At 35.0% G+C, this 24,252-nt stretch overlaps 1 protein-coding gene across 7 annotated transcripts in view; it reads right to left on the minus strand.

The window, feature by feature from the left end:
• DACH1 (dachshund family transcription factor 1) overlaps positions 1–24,252 on the minus strand; it is a 368,409-nt gene that overhangs the window by 68,747 nt on the left and 275,410 nt on the right. The window lies entirely within an intron of this gene.

Here is a 24,252-nt window from a genome sequence, read left to right on the forward strand (position 1 = left end):
TTAGTTTAAACTATTTATTTCATCCATCTCCAGAGCAGATTGAGCAAAAACATTAGAGATTATTCTAGCATCTGTAAGTGCCCTGCAAACATTAACCAACCAAAGTTAGAATATTAGTCATTAACTTATACTATATGTGATTTAATACTCTACACACTTATTGTAAATAAAAAAGTCTGCAGCTTAACATAGCTCTAGTAAGTTTTCCTTGACTGACTTACAAATCCAAGTTTTAAACTTATATAAGACTTTGTGCCCATAAAGTTTCTTTATAAAAATAAAATATTACTAGAAAGCTATTATAATTCCTGGCAGCATGGGCCATTAAGCAATATATGACAGGGACTGGGTGACTCAGTGGATTAGTCGGAGGTTTTATGTCCACGGTTGGAATCCAGCCCTAAATACGGTGATCAAAACAGTGTTATCAAATGGTTGTAAAAATCTCAATTAAAATCACTCCTATAGCCTCTACTAAGATTTTTTTCTTTTTTTTTTTTCTTTTTTTTTTTTTTTTAAGTGGACGACATAATAGGTCTTTCACTACTAACGGAGTTCTCACAACTATCTTTTTCTTTTAATAGGCAGAGAATGGACGTTGGCAGGAGAATGTTGTTTATGAGAGGTCCTAATACTATATTCCCTGCTCACATGGCTCAGGAACAGAAGCCAATGCAAGGATGGCAAGAGTATATAGCCACTGTCTATGGGCTTGCTTCCATCAAAAATAAAAAGCTTCCAGCACTGAACAATGAAATACCTAGTATGAGAATACTTATTTTTAGTGCCTAGGGCTCAAAAAGGAAATCAAAGTCCTGTACAAACGTCCAAGAGAGAATTCCTTCCTCAAAGAACTCTGCTGTATGTAAATAAGGAGGGAAACAGAGGCATGGGGAGGTGAAGTGCTTTGCCCAAATTCACACAAGAGTGGCAAAGCCTAAAATACAACCAAAGTCTCTTAACTCTCATCTACTTTAGAAACATTGTTTCTATATATCTGAATATATCTGAATTTTCCTGAAAGTATGTAAAAATCCAACAGCTTACTTCCATAATAGAAGTTAAGCAAATTAAGCAATATATGAATTTATAATTATCAGATTATTACAGAATAATCTACTCAAGTACTACCGAGCAGTTTATTTTCTTTATTATTATTACATCATGAAAATATATATAACGACAATTTTTAAAAAAATGTAGCTACTAAAATTAACATCAGATTTAATAAAATTAAACTGAAAATAACAATCCATCATTTTACAAAACTATATTTATCTTTAAAAGATTTGTATTTACAAATTTAGTTAACATTGTTTCACTATCTAAACAATAAAGTGAGAAAAGCAACCTGACATTTACATTTAACTAAATCGTATAGACCATGATCCTGTGACATTCCAGTTCTTTAAAGCTCTAACTGAGTTGTTATGGCTTGCTGTGGCCATGTAGAAATGAATATAAGTGATAGAAACTGAAGAAGGAACTATCAGATATTTTCATTTTTCAACATTCCACCTCTGCAGATAAGATTTTACCTCCTTGCTTTATTTACTTTACACCTCTTCTTATCTCTCCTTATATATCTGTGTGAATGAATGCATTTGTATATATGCATGCATGTATTTGTATGTATCTGTGTATATACTAATGATGCCTACTGCATTTTTTCTTCCCACTGCAGTATATTCTCTTACTCCTTCAGACAAAAAGGCAGACACACAGTTAATACCAAACTTGCTCCAGACCATGCAAGAGAAAGTACTAAGGTGTATATAAGAATGGCCTCTTCAAACCATACTAATAGCTCTTTTTCATGCTCACTATTGGCCTCGACAGACAGCAAGATCCAGAGACTCTTCTATTCTTAGTTTCCCAGAATTTATAACATGCTACATCTGCCACATATCTGTTGGGTTACATGGATACTGTTATTCAATTATCCTTTTTTTAATTATTATTATTATTTTTAGTACAAGGACTGTTATTCAAATAACTTGTTGGACAGCCTCTTCTTAGAAGACAAAAGATACAATCACAAAATTTCTCATCATATGAGACAGCATTCTGACTCGTGACTTCTCTAAGAAAAAAAAAAAAAAAAGGCAAATACATAGTGCATGTATAACCATGTTCATCCTGCTTCTAACAAAAAAAGAAAAAAAAAAAAAAAAGGTATACAGAATCTCACCACAGAATAATAAACATTTGATTCACTAATATTTTGTAAGTGTTCCTTTTAAAAAGCCTGTTTTAACCACTGTTCTTAACCAATCCTGACCACTGGGTTCTGTTTTCATTTACACCAAAATTGCTGCATAAACAAAGGCAGCAGGAGCCCTTGCAGAGATTTTCTCAACTCCCTCTTCAAATTCAAGCAGTATATTTCATTAGAAACTCTGTCTGTATAATACACTTCCTCCTCTGCATGCACCATTTTTAGTTTCTAAATACAACCTCAAGGGAATTGTGTACATTCAACAGGAAAGTGTTAACATGTTCCCAGTTCAACACTGCTTTACCTCTTGCAGTGATCTGTTTAAATGTACTAAAGCTACCAGTCAATTTAGATTTTTTCCTCCCTCTATTTCTTTTTCCTTGTACAATTCCTCTTTGTGCAATGGAAAAGTTAATTGTTAAACTTTGTTACAGAACCCTTTGTTCTTGCTGAAGTCACTTTGCTTGTCTCTCGTACTGTAAGGACACCAAATCCTAAAAGCTGGCAAGAATGCATATGTTTATTTCACCATTGCTCTGCAATTACTGAATGCCACTTAATTATAGCAACAGATGCTCGAGTGTAGGAACCAGAAAAATCAAACGCCTCATTTCCAGGTTATTTTTTTCCATTGCTTCTGCCAACAGCAGATGTGTGAGCCCCTTGTGCTCTGGCGTAAATACTTATCAAATCCTAACAGGTCACCTATGTCACAAACAACATTTCAGATGCAACTGTTTCACCTGATAATAGGCTCTGAAAATAAAACTGTGAGCTGTAAATACAATGTATTCGGAATGAAATGCCATAATGTGAAATTGCTTTTTCTCCAGCTACAACAGAAGTCCTTGACAGTTTTTGGCAGTGATAAATCACCCTCCCATTAATTGTCTCCTCTCTCATTGTGAGGTGAGCTGCTAAAAGGGGCAGTCAACAAAAATGACTTAAAGGACAAATTTTGGCAAAAAGACAATGAAGAAATCTGTCATTGCTAAGCCTCCAGTAAACTGTCATGAAACAATCAAAATATATGTAGCTGAAGTGTTTATGTCTTTGTTAGAAAGGTTATAGGATGATAAGTTTATAGTTAAAACAGGAAGCTCAGAGAAACCAAAGTCGTAGGCCCTTTAGGCACCATTTCTATGTTCTTTAAAATGTTATGCAAATCCCATTAGTGCTTCAGTTTGCACAGTGTTTGCTGGTCTTACCAACCTTATTTTCTAACTCTTCTGCCCCCTCACTCCAGACAACAGAAAGTCCCCCTGAAGGCACAATGCTGGCTATAATACTTCTTGAATCTAGTTTTAAGATCCTTCCTTTTCAGTGATGTAAGTGATGAGATGAGTACACAGCACCTCACAGAAGTTGACTCTTCCTTCTAATCCCTCCATCTGGCTGGAATTTTACTGGAGTTAATCAGTGAGGTGCACTCACTTAGTAGTTTCCATACATTGTTCTAAGAAGAGGGAAACTGTATTTGCTGCCTATTGGACAAGCTATGTTATCAGCACCCACCCACCAATCCAAGATAGAGGAGTGTGAAACCATGTCTGCTACCTTTTCCTTAGAAATGACACTCACCATGACTCATTTCACCTCATGTGATTTCATTCTGTAAATAACTATCCCTCTGCAACTTTTAAACTTTTACATAGACTGAACAAAACAGAATCTCTAACCTCAGAATTCTGCTTTATAGCAGAAAGAGTTCCAAATTTGCCTTTTTTTTTTTTTTTTAATTACGTTAACACATAATAAGTAGGAAGGTGGCTACCAGTCTTTATGACTCTCATGCTGCCTCTATCTCTATGGCTTTCAGACAGCAGATGGTATATTTAAGACCACAGGTTACCTTATGTGTAGGAGAGGCAGGGCTGTGTGCAGGGGAAGCTTGTCAGATAGACGCCTCCAGAAAGGGTAACATTTCTCCCTTTCTCTTTTTAGAAACAACATAGTGCTGTCATTTTACTTCTTTTTCTTTCTTTCTTTCTTTCTTTCTTTCTTTCTTTCTTTCTTTCTTTCTTTCTTTCTTTCTTTCTTTCTTTCTTTCTTTCTTTCTTTCTTTCTTTTTCTTTCTTTCTTTCTTTCTTTCTTTCTTTCTTTTTCTTTCTTTCTTTCTTTCTTCCATTTGTTGAGACTGTGAACTGAAAGTATTATTTTTTCCTGCTTTTTTTTTTTTTTTAATACAAAAGAGAAAATTTTTAATAATAATAAAAATATCTCTGTTTACCTGAGAGCAGATGGCTGGAAATGTACCATAAGCACGGTTAGAAAATGATTTGTTACTAATGTGCCTGTCAAGGGCAAAGTCTGGAGTTTGGTTTTATATTTATTTGTAAGAAAATTATAATATAAATATAAATGAGCTGCATCACGTATTTAAACTAGACTGGACAGGGCACTAGAATATATATATCGTGAACATTTCCTGCACCAGCAGGGAGATGAACTAGATGACACAGTGTGTCTTTTCCACCACATACTTCTACCATTTCTGTATTAATGTAGGATGATTGATACCAAATATCCTTTTATACTACTATCCCTTTTCGCTCTGCTGGGTATTTGTATGCTTTCTGGGGAAGCTGATATCTTATGAGAATAGCTACAAGGAAGCACTAAAGGGGATTCTTCATCACGATGGTTAAGAACTGAGGAAAGTCACACGATAGCTTTTGTAGCCATAGCAGCTTTGTTGTCATGGCATGAGAATCCTTTGTCAGTTCTGCTTTAACAAAGGAACAGTCATCTAACATTGTTAGGTGTCTAATGTAGAGCCTGCTTTTTTGACATGGTTATCAGAAGCTATTTTCTGTCCAGACATTTACACAGACCCTGTGTTATCCATGATTTATCCACAGTCTGTGTTCCTCAATTGTGCTTAAACATGGTTATAGTTGTAGTAAATCTTGTGTTTAAACATGTAACTAGAAAGAACCGTATACTAGCACTGGAACATTAAACAATAATACTCCCTTGAACATCAGCATCATCAACAGGTTTCTGTCAGCCTGGTCCAGCAGTCCTAATGCAGGTATTTTCCCTTCTCCCCTCATCTCCCTCTTCAACCTGCAGGTCTCTTAAAGACCACATTATTGGGTCTCTGTGGTCTCTAATTATACCAAGAGCAAATTAAAACAAAATAAAACAATCAAAACAAACCAACCAAACAACAACAACAAAAACAACATTCAATTGGGAAGAATACACTGGATTTTGACAGGAAATCACACAACTTGTCTTTCAGACTGACAAAAGAGAGTTACAAAATGTATAAGAACATTATATTACAAAATAAAAACAATCCAGAGACAACTGGAAGCTATTTCAGGAAACAAGTGTTGTCTTCTGAAAGAAAATATAGCCCAATTGGGAAAAAATGAAGAAATTTCAGAAATCTGAATATTTGAAATATGCTCTAATCTTCCCAGTATCACGTGTGATTTAATTCTTGACAAATGTGCTCTGTGTACTTAAAACACCTCTTGAATGATGGAAAATCAGAAGAAATAAAGTGATTGAAGTTTTTTTTGTTGTTTTCTTTTTTTGGTGATGAGCCAGTTTGAGAGCTTACTCTGAGCATATGGAGATAGCATATTTGCAAGTCCATCTCTGGAGGATTGCAAAAGGCCCTTAGCTTGTGAAAAACAGCAATGTTATTTTTTTTTAACGTTCCCTATATTTAGAGATTAAATCGCTCACTGCACAAACCCATTTGGAACAGGCGAGAAGGTGAAAAGGATAATCAGTACAGTCACTGGTCCGTGTTTCCTAAACGCTTTTGAAAACATTACTGTGTGCAGGCATAAAATTAGCGGCAGGACCTTAAAAAGGCTGGCATTTAGCATGACTTTTTGGAAAGTGACACCCTCATTTTTTTCTTGTAGGATATCATTAAATTTCAATCGCCCTATGGCAGTGCCTTTCCATTAATAACCAATTCACTGTGTCACTTTGGCTCTCCCTTGAAATAATGAGCCTTTGCTTCGCTTTAATAAATTTAAACATATTCTCAAGGCCAGGGAAGATAGGAAACCGCAGATGGGCTGAGAAAAACACGATTCATAAATCCTTAACTGCCTGAGATCGTTGAGAGCAAAACAAAGTAACACTCGTAAAATATTAAACAATCCCAGCTGTATGAGTGAAGCTTCATTAACAAAAATGGACTATTTACTGCCTTCAACAGAGCCTGTGGGTGGAAAGATTTAGAGAAATCTTCTTTAGAAAAACACTGTCATCCTCATTTTGATTCTTTAACCAACCGATGGCATGGTAGATACTTATTTTGCATGTCCATATGCAGAAACATTTTAGCAGAAAATTAATGATACTCTTATTGCGTTAAATAGTACAAATCATGTTTCATCATTTAACCAGGAGTGAAAGAAAACAGAGAAATTTAACAGATATTTTATACTTGAAGATTTTTTATGCCAATACGAGTAAAACATGACGAACTCTATTTAAGTCATAAGGGACTTTTTTAGCACTCTAAAGTAAACAGAGCAATATGAATAATGACAGAGGAATCAAGCAATGCTATTGCTTTTGCTAGAAAGGCTTGGCAAATTATTCTACGTTATACTTTTTCTTGCTTTAACCTTTTGTAATACAGTTAATTTTGTTTATATTTCTATTTGGTACACAAAGGAACATTTTTTTTTTTTTCAGCCTACTTTACTATTTATTTAAAGTCTACTGGAGTTTTCCTTGAGTAAGGATTCTGACCCAAAACACTTTTTTAAGCACACAAGGCTGGGTCTTCAAATTCTTGGACCTGATTTTTGTTCTGTTCAGTGAACTCCCACTGAATAACCAAAGAACTTGTGAGGACAACTCTCTTGACTCCAACGTCTGCCTGTAACTCCAGAAATTCTGTCTCCATGAGGTCCTGCAGCTTCCCCTTCCTCATTGGCCCTTAGTGGAACTGAGGAGCTCCCCTCCAGCAGCACAAGTCAAAACTTACATGTCCCCCACAAGAAACAGTAGCCCATACTGTTTGTTCTCTAATCCCTTTTCAAGCTTTGTGGAGGTTTAGAGTAAAACTAAAAGGGTTTATTCAATAATTCTGATTAGGAAGATTGGAAAACTGCCATAAGGATAGCAAGGAAATTGTAAAATGTCCACAGCAAGAATAACCTTTCATGGTATCATGAAGGGTTTTTTCTTAAGCCAAGAATTGCTCATAGTTGCATACAAGTTTAAAGAAGAATAGAGATCAGTGTCAGTTTACTAAATGCTAGGAACCTGGAAGCTCTATCTCTAAAGACAAGCTGACAATTGAGTGGACAGAATGTCAATACTTTTAAACATTTCAAGGGTAAAAATATTGCTTTTTACAATCTGTGTCATATTTAATGCAAGAAAAGAGTTTGGATTTTTTTTCCTTTGCTGGCTGTCAGCCTTTTTTTTCCTTTTATCCCAGTGAAGGGCAACAATAAAGTACATAACACAAATTTATGGTGTAATTTTTCCTTAAGGAACAATAGGTTGTTTCAGACTAAATGCAAATACGGGCATCACAGTTTTCCATACCGTAGCTGATAAATATTTTAAAAAGCACTTGGTTTATTTATTTCAACATATTTCTCTTGTCTATGAGAACCATTACATATATTTGAAAAAGCAAAAATCCTTTCTTAGTGCTCAAGGGGGCATTTTGACCCCTGCAGAGGCATTTCTCTTTCCTGTTCAAAATCCTAGGAATACACTTAGCACTCACAGCTCCCACCAACTTCAGTGGAAACCGTGAACACTGCCCAGGAGTTATCACCTTATAATCATTAGAGCAGTCATTTCTGTGCTTTGTAGACTTTCACTGTAGCTGATTTGTATAATCAGGGTTAATCTATTCTGATTGCAAACATCCATACAGTAAATTTGGAATGAATTTGCACTGATGCTCATTCAGCTTAGTGAGCTAACACTTCTACAGATACACTTCAGGATTTTTGTTTTGACAAGGGGGGCAGGGGGAGTGTAGATTTGATCCAGTGTGATCTGTATCTTTCCATCTTTCCAAGATCCAGCTTCTGTATCTTTCTTTATTGTGAGTTGTGGCAGAACCTATTTATCCTATCAGGTAATAGAAGGATTGGTGTAAAAAAAGCTGTGGTACAACATTAAAGCACAATCAGCAGCAGTAAGCCAGTATGTCTATTGCTGAGGTTACCTGTCTGTATGAAAGCAGTAATCAGGCCTTCAAAAATAGCCTCAGACAGAGTAGGAAAACAAAACTATTTTTGTCTTAAAGCTTTTAAGTATGGGTAAGAGGCAGGCAATATGTTGCTTAACTCAGCACAGAAAGCTCTCATTCTTTTATCTGTACACCAGTAAGTACTGCTTTTTGGTTTCTGCTTTCAGAAAAGAGAAAGATGTAACATTATTATTTAGAATTACAGTAAGAGTCTTAGACTTTACATCCTCTTACAAATTAAAAAGTAAAAGTAATCCAGACAGGATTTTTTTTTTTTTTTAATTAATATAAAGGATAGAAATTTCCCTTTAAGCATATATGAAAAAAAGAGAAATTTAAAAACATAGGTTATAGAATGTGTCCCATTTCTTCTCCTCCCCTCCCACCACTCCCCCGTGCTGGCTTATTTATTTATTTGGTTGGATTTATTGTTGCGTTATGACAGACTGAATGCTTTCTAATTTTCATTCTTTCAAGCTGATATCCAGAATGGCATGGAATGCTTACATATTTTTTTTTTCTTATTGATACACTTGTCCTGCAGGTGCATCCTCACAGAGGACATATCGGTCTCTGCCCTATCTCTGTAAGACTCCCTTATCAAGACTGCCTTTCAGCGTAAGATATTGTGGTATTTAAGATGTAAATACTTGTCTACTCATTACTAAACTGAGATCACTAATTTTATTTCTCAAAATAACCAAAGAGGCAAAGGTTAATAACTTTTGGCCACTATCAGTTTGCAATAGGTTTGGACTGACCACCTAGAAGTAAAGAAAAAAAAAATAATGAAGTCTTCTATGCTCCATTACCAGTGCTTTGAACCATCTAGTCACATGGATTTTGATGTTTTGAGAGAACGATAAGAATGTAGATTGGCATGAGAATACCACATTAATTCAGCAGCTAAATGGTTCTTTGAGAAGATTCACTGACGGGAAGAAAAAGCATAGCTGTCTTTCTAAGTCCTCATCCTCTTTGGGCCTATACACTTTTTCTGTGAAAAGTTGTTTCTCACCCACACCCCAGTTTCTTTTTTTTTTTTTTTTTTCAAACAGTCTTTTCTCATCTAACATGTGAAACAATTGTAATGTGAGGCATGTGAGCAGAGAGCCTTTGCCACTGGGCCCTCATAAATCTTGCCAGTTCCCAGTGAACAACACCAAATATTTGCAGCTGAGGAACATTTGGTCTGGCTTAAATTAACATATCTCAGCAGTCAGAAGTCATTAAGCTTTGCCAGTGATTTGAAACCATTTTTCCATTTCAAAAGCGACACTGGCTGTTACTTATTTTTCTGGATGAAGAAGGTGGTAAGGAACAAAAGCAATGAAATGAAAATGGGAGATACTAATGAAAAAAAATCATAAAAAAATCTTTGAACTGCCTTTGGTAGATTTGTTATTAAGACTCTTTTTAAATAGCAGAGCACTTATGTATAAGATCAAATAATAATTCAAGATGATACACATTAATTTCAATGGCAAATTATGTGATTTAAAGTCTGTGAAAATGTATACTTATTTTCTTCCTTAATCCCTTGTGAATATAGGCACTATCAATTTTAAAAGCTGATGAAAGCTTTAAATGAAAAACAATAATCCAACCTTTTTCAATTAAAGACTGCAAGTAGATTAAGCACTAGAGTAAAGAAATGTGCTGTTGTGCTTTGCACAGATCACATTTGATATGAGTCTGTTCAGGAGGCTGGACATACACCTTAAATATAAAACACAGTCTTCAAGCAGGGGAGAAAAAAAAAAAGTTTAACTTTAAGCCCAACTGTTTTTAATAAGCCCAACTGTTTTTAATGAAGGTTGAATGTGAGTTCAGATTTTCCAGACATGTTACTTCTATATTATTTACATGGCACATAACTGCACTGGTTGGATGGTACATAAAGTCATCATTTGCAAATCCAAGAGCCACACGGTACTTGACTTGTCGAAACAAAACAAAACAAAACAAAACAAAAAAAACAGTTCATCACATATTAAGTTAGGCTTACTAGTCCACAATTATATAGCTCTGTCTGAAGTCCATGTCAAAAATGTTTCATTACAAACTCTGAAACATGTGTTTGCCACTTCATATGATGATAAATATTGCAAAAGGTTTTGATAAATTTTATACACTGATTTCAATGCAGTTATGGCTTCTAATTTATATGATAATCGTTATAACTGAATATACTTATTGAAATTAACACCTCTGGTAATTATAATTTTTCAGCCTCCAGTTAGTTTCTTTGATAAAGCTTTAATTGTTACTTTCAGAAGACACAGACTTACGCATTCAAGTTAGGGATCTGAGGGAATGGTATGGAGCTGGAACTGGGGAGGTTCAGGCTAGATGTCTGGAAAAGGTTCTTCACTGAGAGGGTGATCAGGCACTGGAATGGACTCCCCATTGCAGTGGTCATGGCACTGAGCCTGCTAGAGTTCAAGACATGTTGGGATAACACTGTCAGATATATTTTGGGTGGTCCTGTGTGGAGCCAGGAGTTGGACTCACTGATTCTTGTTGGTCCCTTCCAACTCAGGATATTCTATGATTCTATGAAGTTTATGAAACACCATTAAAGAAAACCCTGAGATTCCCAAACTTTTCAGTCTATGCAGCTTTAGTAAAATCAGTCCTGTGTAAGAAAAATAGATGTTCTGTTAACCAGATTTAAAAGGAAAAGAGTTCTAAAAATAAATTATTTACCACTAACTAGAGTGTTTCATAGTTGCCAAGATAGCTACGTAATCAAGGAAGGAAGGAAAGAAGGAAGGAAGGAAGGAAGGAAGGAAGGAAGGAAGGAAGGAAGGAAGGAAGCAGGGGTCTGCATTATCTGTGCTATTCAAATTGATTATGGGATTTCTGTGCTTAACTACATGTAAGAGAGTAAACCATTGTATGTGGATACTAAAACACAAGAAACAAGACCAAAGTATTTAGGAATATGAAAGTACTAAAGGAAAGATGCCTTGTGTTCTCAGATAAATGTGTGTCTGTTTGTTGTTTTGTTGTTGTTTGTTTGTTTCTTATATTATATGATCTTCCCCCATAAGAACACAATAAAATCAAGAAAGTATCTCATTTGTCCACTGCCTCTCTGCAGGCCATGTTACCCCTGAGCAGAAGAAACATCACAATTGTAGAGGAAATATTTATCGAGTTTTCTTTCATTAACTACTGTTAACATTTCCTTACTGATTTACAGAATCACAGAATGGTTCAGGTTGGAAGGCACTTTTGGAAACCATCTAGTCCATCCCCAACTTAAGAGTGTGTCCACATGGGTTTTCAATAGCTCCACTGACAGACTCTATAACTTGTCTTCCATATAACATCCCCTTCCACCAGCTCAGGGTATTGGGTATCTAGAGAACAACTGCTCTTGCCACTAAAGACTGAGGCAAAGGAGGCATTAAGCACCTCAGCCTTTTCCTCATCTCTCATCACTAAGTTTCCCCCCGCATCCAGCAAAAGATGGAGATTCTCCTTAGTCCTCCATTTAGCATTGTATTTGTAGAAACATTTTTTGTTCTCTTTAACATCAGTAGCCAGACAGAGTTCCAGATGAGCTTTGGCCTTTCTAATTTTGTCCCTGCACTGCCTCGCAACATCCTTATAGTCCTCCTGAGTGGACCGCCCTCTTTTCCAAAGATTGTAAACCCTCTTTTTTCTCCTAAACTCAAGCCACAATTCTCTGTTTAGCCAGGCTGGTCTTCTTCCCCACCGGCTTGTCTTTGGGCACGTGGGGACAGACCGCTTCTGTGCCATTAAGATTTCCTTCTTGTAGAGCGCCCAGCCTTCCTGGACCCCTCTGCCCTTCAGAACAGCCTCCCAAGGGACTCTACCAACCAGTGCCCTGAACAGTTCAAATTCAGCCCTCCAGAAGTCCAAGACAGCGGTTTTACTGATCCTCTTCCTGGCTTCACCAAGAATGGAGAACTCTACCATTTCATGGTCACTCTGTCCAAGACAGTTTCCAACCACCACATCTCCCACCAGTCTTTCTCTGCTTGTGAAGAGAAGGTCTAGCAGGGCACCTCCCCTTGTAGGCTCACTAATCAGCTGTGTCAGGAAGCTATCTTCCACACTTTCATGATTTCACAGCTTTTGTCAGCTGCCTGTAGAACTCCTCATCAGTCTCCTCATCCTTGTTTGGCGGTCTATAAAAGACCCCCACCAGGATGCTTCCCTTGTTGGCCTTCCCACTGATCCTAACCCATAGGGACTCAACCTTATCATTCCCAGCCTCAGGTTCCATGACATCAAAACTCTCTCTGATATAGAGAGATTATTAGAGAGATTTTTTTTTTTTATTAGAGAGATAGAGAGATTATTAGAGATTATTATAGAGAGATATTATACTCTAGTAGTCAGGTATTTTCCTCAAAAGCACTGTCTAATTGGTTAATCAGATACATCTTTTTTCTCTTCTCTTTCATATGGTAAGCTCAGGCTTCCATTATATTCATAGTGTACTAAACAACAATATTCTGGATGCTTTATTGTATACACACTATATCCATGTGTATGAAACTGTGTATAATATGATTGCTTTGGGATTATTTGATTACCTTTCTCAAACTTCAAATGTGTAAACATGGTTATATTAGTCTACATCACAGATTCTCATTTAGGAAGATTTAGACATTTTTATATTTCTGGAGCTCAAATAAATATCAAGCACAGAAAATACTCCTTAAGCCTTGTAGCTACAAAAAGTATTTTATTAAATTTATAATGCCACAAGAATGCATGTGATGATGAAAATAACCAGAGAAGTAGAGGATATGACTTTTATTTATTTATTTGTTTATTTATTTATTTATTCCTTTGGAGACATCATAGTTGTAACTTGTGGGAGGATCAGTCTACAGTGAATTGTGTGGCTCTATTATCAGCTATGGGGTAAATAAATAAATAAATAAATAATAATAAATTCTACTTAATAGACCTGACAACAGCTATTTAATTTACATTGTGAGATAAAGGTTACTTCTTTTAAAATTACCTCAGCAAAGCTGAAGTTGGGAAGAGTTAATAACTGAAATGTTCAAGTTTGAAAGAGAGAATATGCAGAATTTATAAAATGTTTAATTCTCATGTTATATCTTGTGCTGTGTAGAGGACTTCTAGCCTCTTTTGCAGGGAAGTAAATGTGTTTTTATTTTCATTATTTTCCTTCCCAAAATGAAAATTAAAAGAGAAAGAGTGAAACTGAATAATAACCATAGTTCAAGCCTTACAAAATTGGCGCTAGGTAAACAATAGGGAAAATTACCAAATGAACTTTAGCTTTTGCAGTATCTTTGGATACTGCAAAATACTTTGGATTTTTGCCATTTTAGACAGATGTTCATGGGTATAGATAATGCTTACAGAGTTCAGATTTCTAAAATCTACTAAAATGTTTGCTAATTTTAAAGAAAGTAAAACACTGTACAGTAGGTCTTTCATTTCAAGTAAAGGTTACAGTTTAAACATTCCCTGTGAAGTACATGAGCAAATGATAGAAAGTGACAAATTTAGCCTACTTAGACAGTCCCCTTTGTTTTCTTAGATGTCAGCTATTTGAAACAGTTACTTTGACGCTGGAACAATTTTGTATCAGCAGGAAATGAATTAGACAATCTTTAATAAACACATAAAGAGAAGCTCTACAGATACTTGCTTAAAAGCAACAAATTGAAGCATAAAACTAAAATGCACGAACTTACTTTCAGGCAAAGAGTGTGGAATTCAAGTATGAATGCAGCCATTTTAACATGTCCTGGCAATATAGTAGCTACTTTCATTTTTATAACTGCCCTCTCATTTCTATGGTCACTATTATATTTGTGGAGACGTTTGTATCATAAATTAGTTGAGTATTAAAAATAATTATTTCATTAAAGAAGGTAATACAGATTTAGAGAAAAAATTAAGTGCAGAGAAAGCCATCCACGTATTTTTTCCACTTGAGCTAGCTTTAACTGCAGTTGTAACTACACAATGTATATGATCTTCAGGATAGAATACACTTTTTCATCTATAAAACACAGTGGTAAATAGAAAAATGCAAAAAGAAAGTAGATGCTATTGAATGGACCTCAATTCTTGTATGAAATTATGTTCTGTCTTTCAGAAAAGAAACCTTGGTCTACTCATTCAGAAGTCCCACTAATGTCACAGAATCACAGAATCACAGAATTTCTAGGTTGGAAGAGACCTCAAGATCATCGAGTCCAACCTCTGACCTAACACTAACAGTCCCCACTAAACCATATCCCTAAGCTCTACATCTAAACGTCTTTTAAAGACTTCCAGGGATGGTGACTCCACCACCTCCCTGGGCAGCCTGTTCCAGTGTCTAACAACCCTTTCAGTAAAGAAGTTCTTCCTAACATCTAACCTAAAGTCATCCTCCTATCAAGTCTAACAATTTTGTTACAGCGGCTACATTTTTTTCAAAAGTGTGAACTATAACAAACTGGAAAAAAAATACCCCAAACCAACTCCTAAAAAGCTGCTCATGTATTATGTAAAAAACAAAGTTCTCAAAATAATTCTTGACTTCAGACTTTTCATTCTGGTAGACTAAGCAGGAATTTTAACCTTTTCTTCACTGTATCTGACCGAGATGATAACAAAGTATGTTATTTTTAGTAATCAGTATTTTTAGTACATTTAAATACTAAGAAAACCAATGTTGATAATGGGTTCATTTAGTTGAAAATAGGAATATTATTTTAATATAATACAGAAGCCATCTATAAGGAGAGAGTTCAAAAACCTCTGTTCTACTGCACTTTTTCTTCTACAGAAGTCTGTATTAAAATGGTTAAGAAATCTTTTTTCCCTATATTTTTTCAGAACAGCTGTAATTTAGACATGGAAATTTTTCAAACTTAAATCAACAGCAGAAGAACTTGATTGAGTCTGTATTAAATTGTGCTCTGTGTTAAGTCAGGTAGTCCACACATCTTGTATTTCTAATTAAAATTTTATGTAGCACTTAAAAATATTGTACTATAATATTAACAGTTAATTTAATAATTAAAATCTTATTTTTTCACACTGACTTCATGGCTGGTATTTACTTTAGTTCCATATATCTGTATAATGCAAGTGAAAAAACTTAGGGTATTTTTTATTAATATTATAAATTTTACTGCGCCCACCCACCCACATACACACACATAAACACACATACACAAACACATAAAGCTTGGCCAGGAAATTAGACATCTTATCTGTGAGCTTGCTAAATAAGGACCAATAACCTAGGTCTGCAGTACTCTGTGATAACTGCTTTTACAAAATGAAATTGTGACTTCTTCACAGCTTAGCTACAAGTAGGCACTATCAGTAAAACTGCATTTCAGTGCAATATGATGGGAAGTAAAAGATTTCAACATCTGACAGGAGAAAATGAACAACTGATAAACAATCTTTGAAATGTTCTCTCACTGCAAGGCATGCTTTTGATGATGATTTACATTTTTATTATTGTTGACTTTCAGGATGGAGCTGATGGTTGGCTAAACATACAATAACTGAAAGAACAAACCACATAAAATGCAAAACAAAACAAAACAAAAACAAAAACAAAAAAACATGACTGGCATCATCTGCTTTAAAAGTTTTCATTCATTTTTCTCTTCTATTTAAGTATTCAGTAAATTTAATTAGAATTCAATTTATCCAGGAAAAAAATATTTTAAGTTTCTAATTGCAACATAGTAAATACTCTAATTCCTCTTGCACTTTTCTCTTCCCATTGAAAAGAATAATTAAATTCTAATTCTCCATCTACTGTGCAATGAATGAACTACTACTAACACTTAATGCTCCTTTAAAGTCTTTTGTCAACATTTGATTTTGTATAATAATCTCAGACCGTAGCTGTAGGGAAAAACAGTATATAACTTCTGAAAGATAATCATGCTGAAATGTCATTGAATAAATCATCTGGTTTTGAAACTGTTACTTTTTTGACAGTGAACTCATCAAAAATTTCTTGGGTCTGCACTGAAAGATAATGGAAGAAAGAGTCACAGTTGTTTGTTAATACAGTTAATGTGTTCGGCTGAGTAAATAAATTGGAGGAAACAAAAATATAAGGAATTATTTTGTTTTGCTGCTTTGAAGATGCTGCTGTTCAAATGTTTGTTGGTTTGGGTCAATTTTTCATTTATATTAATACAGATAGTTATTTTTAAAACTAGCATAACTGAAAAATGTATTCTTTATACATTGAAAAATAATTTAAAACATTTTAGGTTAAACCAGTGTTCATTTGACTAAATCTTAATTCTCCCTGTAAAGTCCATTTAAAATTGTATGATTGTTTCCTACCCATGCACAAATTAAAACAAAAATATTACTACCAACACAGCTTTATCTTTTAAACAGAACTGGGTAAATTAAAAAAAAAAATGTTAGTAAATGATCATACGTTTACCTTAGTTCTTTAAGATTTTAATTACAATTTTTTTATGTCAAATAATCTAAAACAGATAAAAGGAAAAACAAAATAAAACAAACAAACAACAAAAAAAAAAAAGAAATGATAATTACAAAAAAAAATGCTATGATCATGCTGAAAATAGATCAGACAAAACCAAAAAGTTATTCTGAAGTCATAGAATCATAGATTATTCCAAGATGGAAGGAAACAACAAGGATCATCAAGCCCAACTCCTGGCTCCACACAGCACCATCCAAAAATCAGACCCAACGTCTGACAGCGTTGTCTGAGCTTTTTGAACTCCAGCAGACAGTGCTGTGAACACTGCCCTGGGGAGCCCATTCCAGTGCCCAACGACCTTCTGGGTGAAGAACCTTTTCGTAACACCTAGCCTGACCCTCCCCTGTCCCAGCTCCATGCCATTCCGTTGGGTCCTGTCGCTGTCCCCAGAGAGCAGAGCTCAGCGCCTGCCACTCCGCTCCCCTCGAGGGAGCTGCAGGACACCATGAGGCCTCCCCTCAGCCTGCTCTGCTCTGGGCTGAGCAAACCAAGGGTGTTCCTCTTAAGTCTTAACTCCAGACCCTTCATAATCTTTGTAGCCTTAATTTTATTTCTGTACATATTTACAATTAAAAATTGTTCAGTATACTTTGGTGTTTGGGCTATAAATTCCATTCCTTAGTCATACCTATCTGTAAGTGGGATAAATTTGTATCTACTGTATTATACCATTTTTATCAGTGCTCAGAAGCAGTGACACACAATTCACCTCCCAGAAGTAAGGACAATGATACTACAGTTTATCATACAAGCTATTGAGATGATTGTCTAACATAGGTGTGCATCCTAATTTCTGTTTGGATTGTTCACATAGTCAAAAACTCACAGATGGCTGTTGGTAATGTATGCACAAAGGGAAACATGGAAGAACAGTGACTTTTTTTTCTTAAAAAAAATGTAGTTGGTTACAACCCCTTTTCATATTATAGATTTCAATTTTACAATAGTGTTAAGTACAGCACTTATACACCAGTTAGGAAACATTTATTTTATTTATCTGTCTATTAGATATCTTAGAATACAATTTAATCTTGTTTACAAACAAGTTTAGAAAATAATTATTGTCAAAACTTATATTGAACTTAAGCATAAGAATTATTTTGCAATGTAAATAATTAATATATTCCTTTATGTCTTTCACTTCAAAAATTATAATGCTTAAAATCTGACTGTCTAATGTAACAACAGGAATGGATGCCTGTGCTATATTGCTGATGATAAAATGAACATGTAAATTTAAAACTGGTAACTCACATTTCTGTTTAGAAATAGACAATGAAGCAAGTCAATTATTCAGCTCCTATGTATATTTTTCTGTATGTTTTGTACATCCTACCTTGCCTAATAGCTGAAAGAGAAATCCTATCTGAGCAGCATTTTGCACGAAGGCATCAAGCACAAACTGAAGATGATGACTGCTTAAGGGCTCTCCAGAGATAACAGGGCTGTGCAAAACCAAAAAAATCCACTTTTAGTTAGCATAAGTTTGTGTAGTAAAACTATTGACTGGTTTTAAAAAAATATTTTCCTTTTGTATAAACAGTAATGTGTAATAACTGTGTGCAAGAGACCATCTGTAGTGCTAGCATACAAGTTTAATGTGGCAGGACTCCCTTCAGGTGAAATAAATGGATGAAACCTGATCAAACATTTTACAAGAAATCCACCAGAAGTCTGGGAAGGATACAATAATAGGTGGTTAGAAACCTTCAGGTTGAAAGAAATCCAGTTACTTAAAATCAGAATTTGTACAAAGAACGGGAGTCTGCAGATTTGCAATGTGGGTCTTAAACACTTTGGATATTAAATGAAAGCAAATGAATTGCAGGAATCACAGATGAAGATGACAGAATCATATGTACTCTTTCGGTGCAAATAAAATACATCAATAAAGTCGTGGCTCCAAAATCTTCCCCCCCCCCCTCCTTTTTTTTTTTTTTTTTGAACTTCGTAGTGCTACACAAAAGAGGGCTGTGATCTGATCTCTGACCATGTGGTGAAGTGAAATTTTCTCGTGTCCACATTATTTAGTGATTTAGTGCTGGGACGTTTCTAGAACAGATGTGTTTTGGAGGGAGCTAATTGTAGCAGTCAAAACAGAGCCAGGGTAAAAGCTAACAGTTAAGCGGTATGGACAATCAAGGATTCAGTGCTTAAGCTCACTACCTAGCTCTCTTGTATTTAGCAGAATTTATGGTCTGTTACATTGTGGCTTAGCTATGTAACAAAGGAGAAACGTGCCTTGAAAATGGAGTTAAAATGTCACTGAAGTTCTAGTTTTATGAGTTCATACAATATAAAATGGACATGCTTTCACTTTTCCACAAATCACACTACTACAGATTGAACATATGTAGCTATTTGGTTTGAAATGCAAAACCTGAATGCAGCTGAAAACTACTTTTAATTCAAAATACGTATATATTAGAGTGTATCTTTGTTGAACAAATTTTAAAGCTCCCTTTTCCCAGTCGCAGATTAAAAAGGTGTCAGATACAGGTCTTCATGTCAGGAAAACCAGAAGACAGACACTCTGGATACAGAAAAGAAAACACACATACTCTAAGTTCATTATTTTAGGAGGGTAGACTAGACTGTGTATAGCTGTGTAAATACTTTCCAACAGATTCCTTGCATGGAAAAGGTATGTTGGAGGGCGGTTTTTATCAGAATTATAATATAAAATATCTCTTTAAATAAATATCAACAGGTTGATTTGTTTTTAACTTCATTGTGGGTAATTTGAGTGTTCCTTGATTAAGAAAAGAAAAATGCAGTACAGCAATTGCATTGGCCAGATGAATTTCTAAACTTATACGTATTGGTCCTTAATGTGATACAGGATGTGATTGGTTAGATTTCATACACGCTGACTTCCATGTGTGTCTCCTATTGAGGCAATCAATAATGCATACTCACAAGGCATATACTATAACCTCCTGCAGCACATTCAGAACTTTCCTGTGCTCATAGCTGTCAGATACCCAATGTTTCTTGTAGTCATTTTCTGAATGTTGAATTGGTGAGAAGCATTCCCAGGGGGGAGACTGTGGGAAAATAATTGCCTCATATTTAATGAAAAATGACCCGTAATAAAGTGCTGTTGGTTTTATATGTGTGTGTGGTTATTGTTGTTGTTTGTTTTGTTTTGTTTTTCTCGTTTTTTTAAGTTGATGACAAGCTCAGAAATAGTATAATGTAGCTTTGGTAAAACAAATATCTCGTTGTCCCAAATTTCAAAGTGCTGAAATGTCCCAGTTACTAGTGATAACTTTAGCAATTGTTTAAAGCAGTTGAGATATGTCTGCAGGGCTACACTGGTGAGTCTTTTCTCCTGTGTACTACAAATATTTTACATTGCCAATCTCCTTTTGTCTCACTGCCAAGGTTACAGCCAAGAAACGATTTTTCCACTTTGTTAATCTGGCGTTTCTGGAGGTTTTTAGGAAACACAGGAAATTCTAGTGCCTAGTAAAATGCAAGTCATTTGTATAACAGTGGGCAAAAATATCAAGTGTTCTGCACCTGCTTTACACTCCAGCACTGTAATTCTGTAAAGTAAACAGTAGATCTCAGGGTCAGATTACAAATTCTAGTAGGCTGTTTGCTAGATTGCCGCTTTGTTTAACCTTTACGCTTTCATTTAGAAAGGAGAAAGTATCATTGTCACACCAAAAGGGCAGTTAAAGAGTTTTAATTAACTGTGGAGGTAATTAGACCTCCCAGTTTAACAATTATCTGACAATTCTTTTCTCTTGTAAGTCCTTTAAAGGTGCGCAGGGTTTTTGTTTGTTTGTTTGTTTGTTTTTTATGAGAAACAAAATTCATTTCATATCTAGATTGAAAAAAAGTGGATGGAAGACTGTGTAGAAAGAAAAGCTGATTCCACTATGAAATTATCTGTTTTCTTTTCCTAATCTATTAACAAGTCAAAAACTATCAGTTTCTCAACCACCATTCCCTGCCAAAATCCAATTCTAATTCAATTGATCTGTTTAATATTCCCTCCCTCCAACCTCTTGAGTTTCTGCTCTGTTTGGCCCATTGTGATATTCACACTTGTAACAAAAGTGAAAGAAAAGCTTCCCTCACCTTGTTTCCCATAGTGTTTGCTGTTGACAACTGTAGTTTAATGAGTGCCTGTCCTTACAATTATTTGAAATCTCTGAGCCATATATCTGTCTCCCTACAGAAAACAGGGTCTCTTTAGTCATGGGAGATGAGATACTGCTCATCAGTTTTGATTCTCAACTTGTTTCTAAGATGTTTTTAAGATGTAAATATACTTCAAAAAGCAAGTACATAGGTCCTTGAAGGCAGAAAATGGAATGTAATACACAACTTCATTTAATGGATCATCTTTACTTAAATTAAAAAATAGAAAATAATTAAATTTAAAAAGGGGGGGAGGCTTTTGTTTGTTTGAATTAATTATTACAGTTTCACCTTAGTTAACTGCACAACAGGTGTGGGTTGTGGGAATATCTCTTGTATTGCTCTGTTGAAACCAATTTCCCATAGACCTATATTCCAAATCAATCTGTTACTGCACATTTGTATGCATATAGATTTATGTTTTACCTTCAATGCCTTCTATGTGAAGCTTGAAAACTGTAAGATGATTAAGTATATTTCTCACCAGTACACAAGAGGATAAAGACACCAAATTGAGCAGGTCACCATAAAAGTGAAAGAAGGGTGACAGTGACAGATTTGAGGGTAGAACCTATGTCTGTACATATAATATGTGTTTATTTCACCAAAATATGTTTGTAACATTTAACTATTACAAAATGCCTTTTGGACAGATAGATATGAATTTTTAATAATATAAACCTATGCAGATTTTACTTAAATTCTCTTACACTTAGGAAAAGAAGAGAATTCAGATTTTGGTGACAAGTGAATTATCATGCTTTATATTGTAATTGGAAGTTGATATCCAAAAAAAAAAAAAAAAAGGACAAATTTTAAAGAAAGGCAGGAGAAAGCTAAAAAAACATGAAGAACTGAAAGTGCTGAAATGATGACAGGAGTCAACCAAGAAAAGAACAGCATTTAGCCACGAGGATTTTTTTTTTCTCTTTTGGTTGAATTTCAGGGTAAAATAAAAATGAAAAAAGAAAACCAACATTCAACATCATCTCAGGAGTTTTAGGTGCCATCATAAACCTCATGAGATTTACTCTCATTTTATTAACCTCCCCGCCCCCCCCCCCAATCATTGTGTAGTTATAAGCCCTGTGAATTCTCAGTTGCTTATCATTTATTCTATGTACAATAAATCCTTATTTGTAATATGCACCATATAATGGAGTAGTAAATATTTTCAATTAGCTTTAGTGTCACAGTCCTCAAAAACTGATGCATTTATGTTAATACAAAAGCGTACATGGAACATTTTATCATGCATTAGAGATTTTAATCAGGTAATCTGCACAGCATCTGGAAACCTAAGCAGAGGCAAAGTCTGCTATAACAAAGGCACTGTAACAGTTCACCTTCAGTGAAGAACAATAATGCATTATTAAATTCACTTTCCTGCTCAGTGGTTACACTTAGCTGACCACAGCAAATTTGCTCTCTGCCTGGTCTTCACAAGTTGGCAGAAAAATAGATTCTGTCACATTTAACGGGTTCTGAAAATGACAGGATGCCTCTCTTGGTTTAACTATAAACCATAATCTTTCAGAAGTAAATACAATTACAAATGCCTTTTGTCACGTAGTTCTTAGGAAGGATATTATATGTGGGTTATTTGACTAGCAGATCTCACTATGTACTTGAGTATCATTAGAAGGTAGAATTGATATTGCACAACAGCAACTTCAAAAAAGAATCAAATTTATATCTTCCTTTGATCCTAAATGACACCATAATTCTTAGAAAACAAAGATACAGATATCAAATTCCTTGAGCATGGTCAATCTGTTATCAAGAAATATTATTCCTTAGACTAACAAGAAAAAAAAAAAAAGTTCTCTTTTATCCAAAATAATGTTTTAATCTTAGTCTACATTGATAAGTCACTTCCTTTGTTTTACGTTTGACTATTTGACTGAGGGAACTTTTAAGAAAACTGCAAAAGATTCAGTATTCAGTGGTGAAAGCATTGATTAGGAATGCAGTTAGCAAAAGACGGCATATTTATATACAAAGAGCCTGATTCATTTTGGATTTTGGTGTGCAAGGATTTTATCATGCTTGCAGCATGATAAAAATCTGCTTCATATGATGACATTCTCTTTCAGGTAGAGGTCTTGAACCAGCACTTCATACCACTTAAGTCCTGGTGAAGTGCAATTTAGGTCCAAATTAAGATCCATTAAAGAGCTTTAATTAGCGTTGTGTATTTAACAAATTTAGCAATTATATTTTTTCTCCTATAAGCACTTCAATTCAGATAGTTTTATTACAAATATCTTAGCTATAAAGTGAGATTTATGTAGACTCTTGGAAACACAGGATTAGATTCTAGGATCTGTTTCATTACTTACTCCAGTACAAAAAATTAGGCTTCTTAAGTCATCAGAAGGAACTTTGGTATTACAATGACACCATATCATACAAGTCACATAACACTCAACTCAGTCATCTTCCCTTTAACTGGAATTACTATCTTGTATTATGGACAGACTGTCCATAATTAATTTACTTGTCAACTCTGTACACTGAGAATCTAAAATGGCACAGAAAGTTTCTAGCTTAAATCTGCCCTTTCTAAGTACACTGGTACTGCTTTTGGGACAAGAAGTCAAATTAGGATTTCTTAGACTTTGAATGGATACTTCTGGTATTGCTGATCACTCTCCAGCAGTGAGGTACTTATGACCTCCTTTTAAACCATTAGCCACAAGCTAGACCTTTTTGCCACTGATGGACAATAGTGATGGTGATGAAATATTACAGTTAGACACAAAACTATCTCAAGATGTAGAAGTTTCTATTCCCTCTGTTGTCTGAGGAAATTCAATCACAATCATCCAATCCAGAAATTTAAGTCATTTTCCTTTCTACCTATGAAGAAATTTTTTTCCTTTTTAACAAAATTTACCTTTTTGTTAAATCTGTTCCATAGATAAGTTCCTCTTCCAAGAGCAAAGCAATATAAGAAAAAATAAGACTACTTCTTTGCTTGGGCACTCTCCTAAGCACGTGGAGACCTGAGTTAAAACTACTGCCCCACTTACCAATCTACATCAAAATATTCAGTACAGAAAGCAATAAGCTTCAGTTCTTTCTCATAAAAAGAAAAGTTCTGATCACTAATTTATGCTTACAGCAATGCTCATGGTCCCTTTGGCCATCCATAGACATCCATAGAGG

This window comes from Anas acuta, chromosome 1, assembly GCF_963932015.1.
Source record: "Anas acuta chromosome 1, bAnaAcu1.1, whole genome shotgun sequence".
In the NCBI taxonomy this organism is placed as follows: Eukaryota; Metazoa; Chordata; class Aves; order Anseriformes; family Anatidae; genus Anas; species Anas acuta.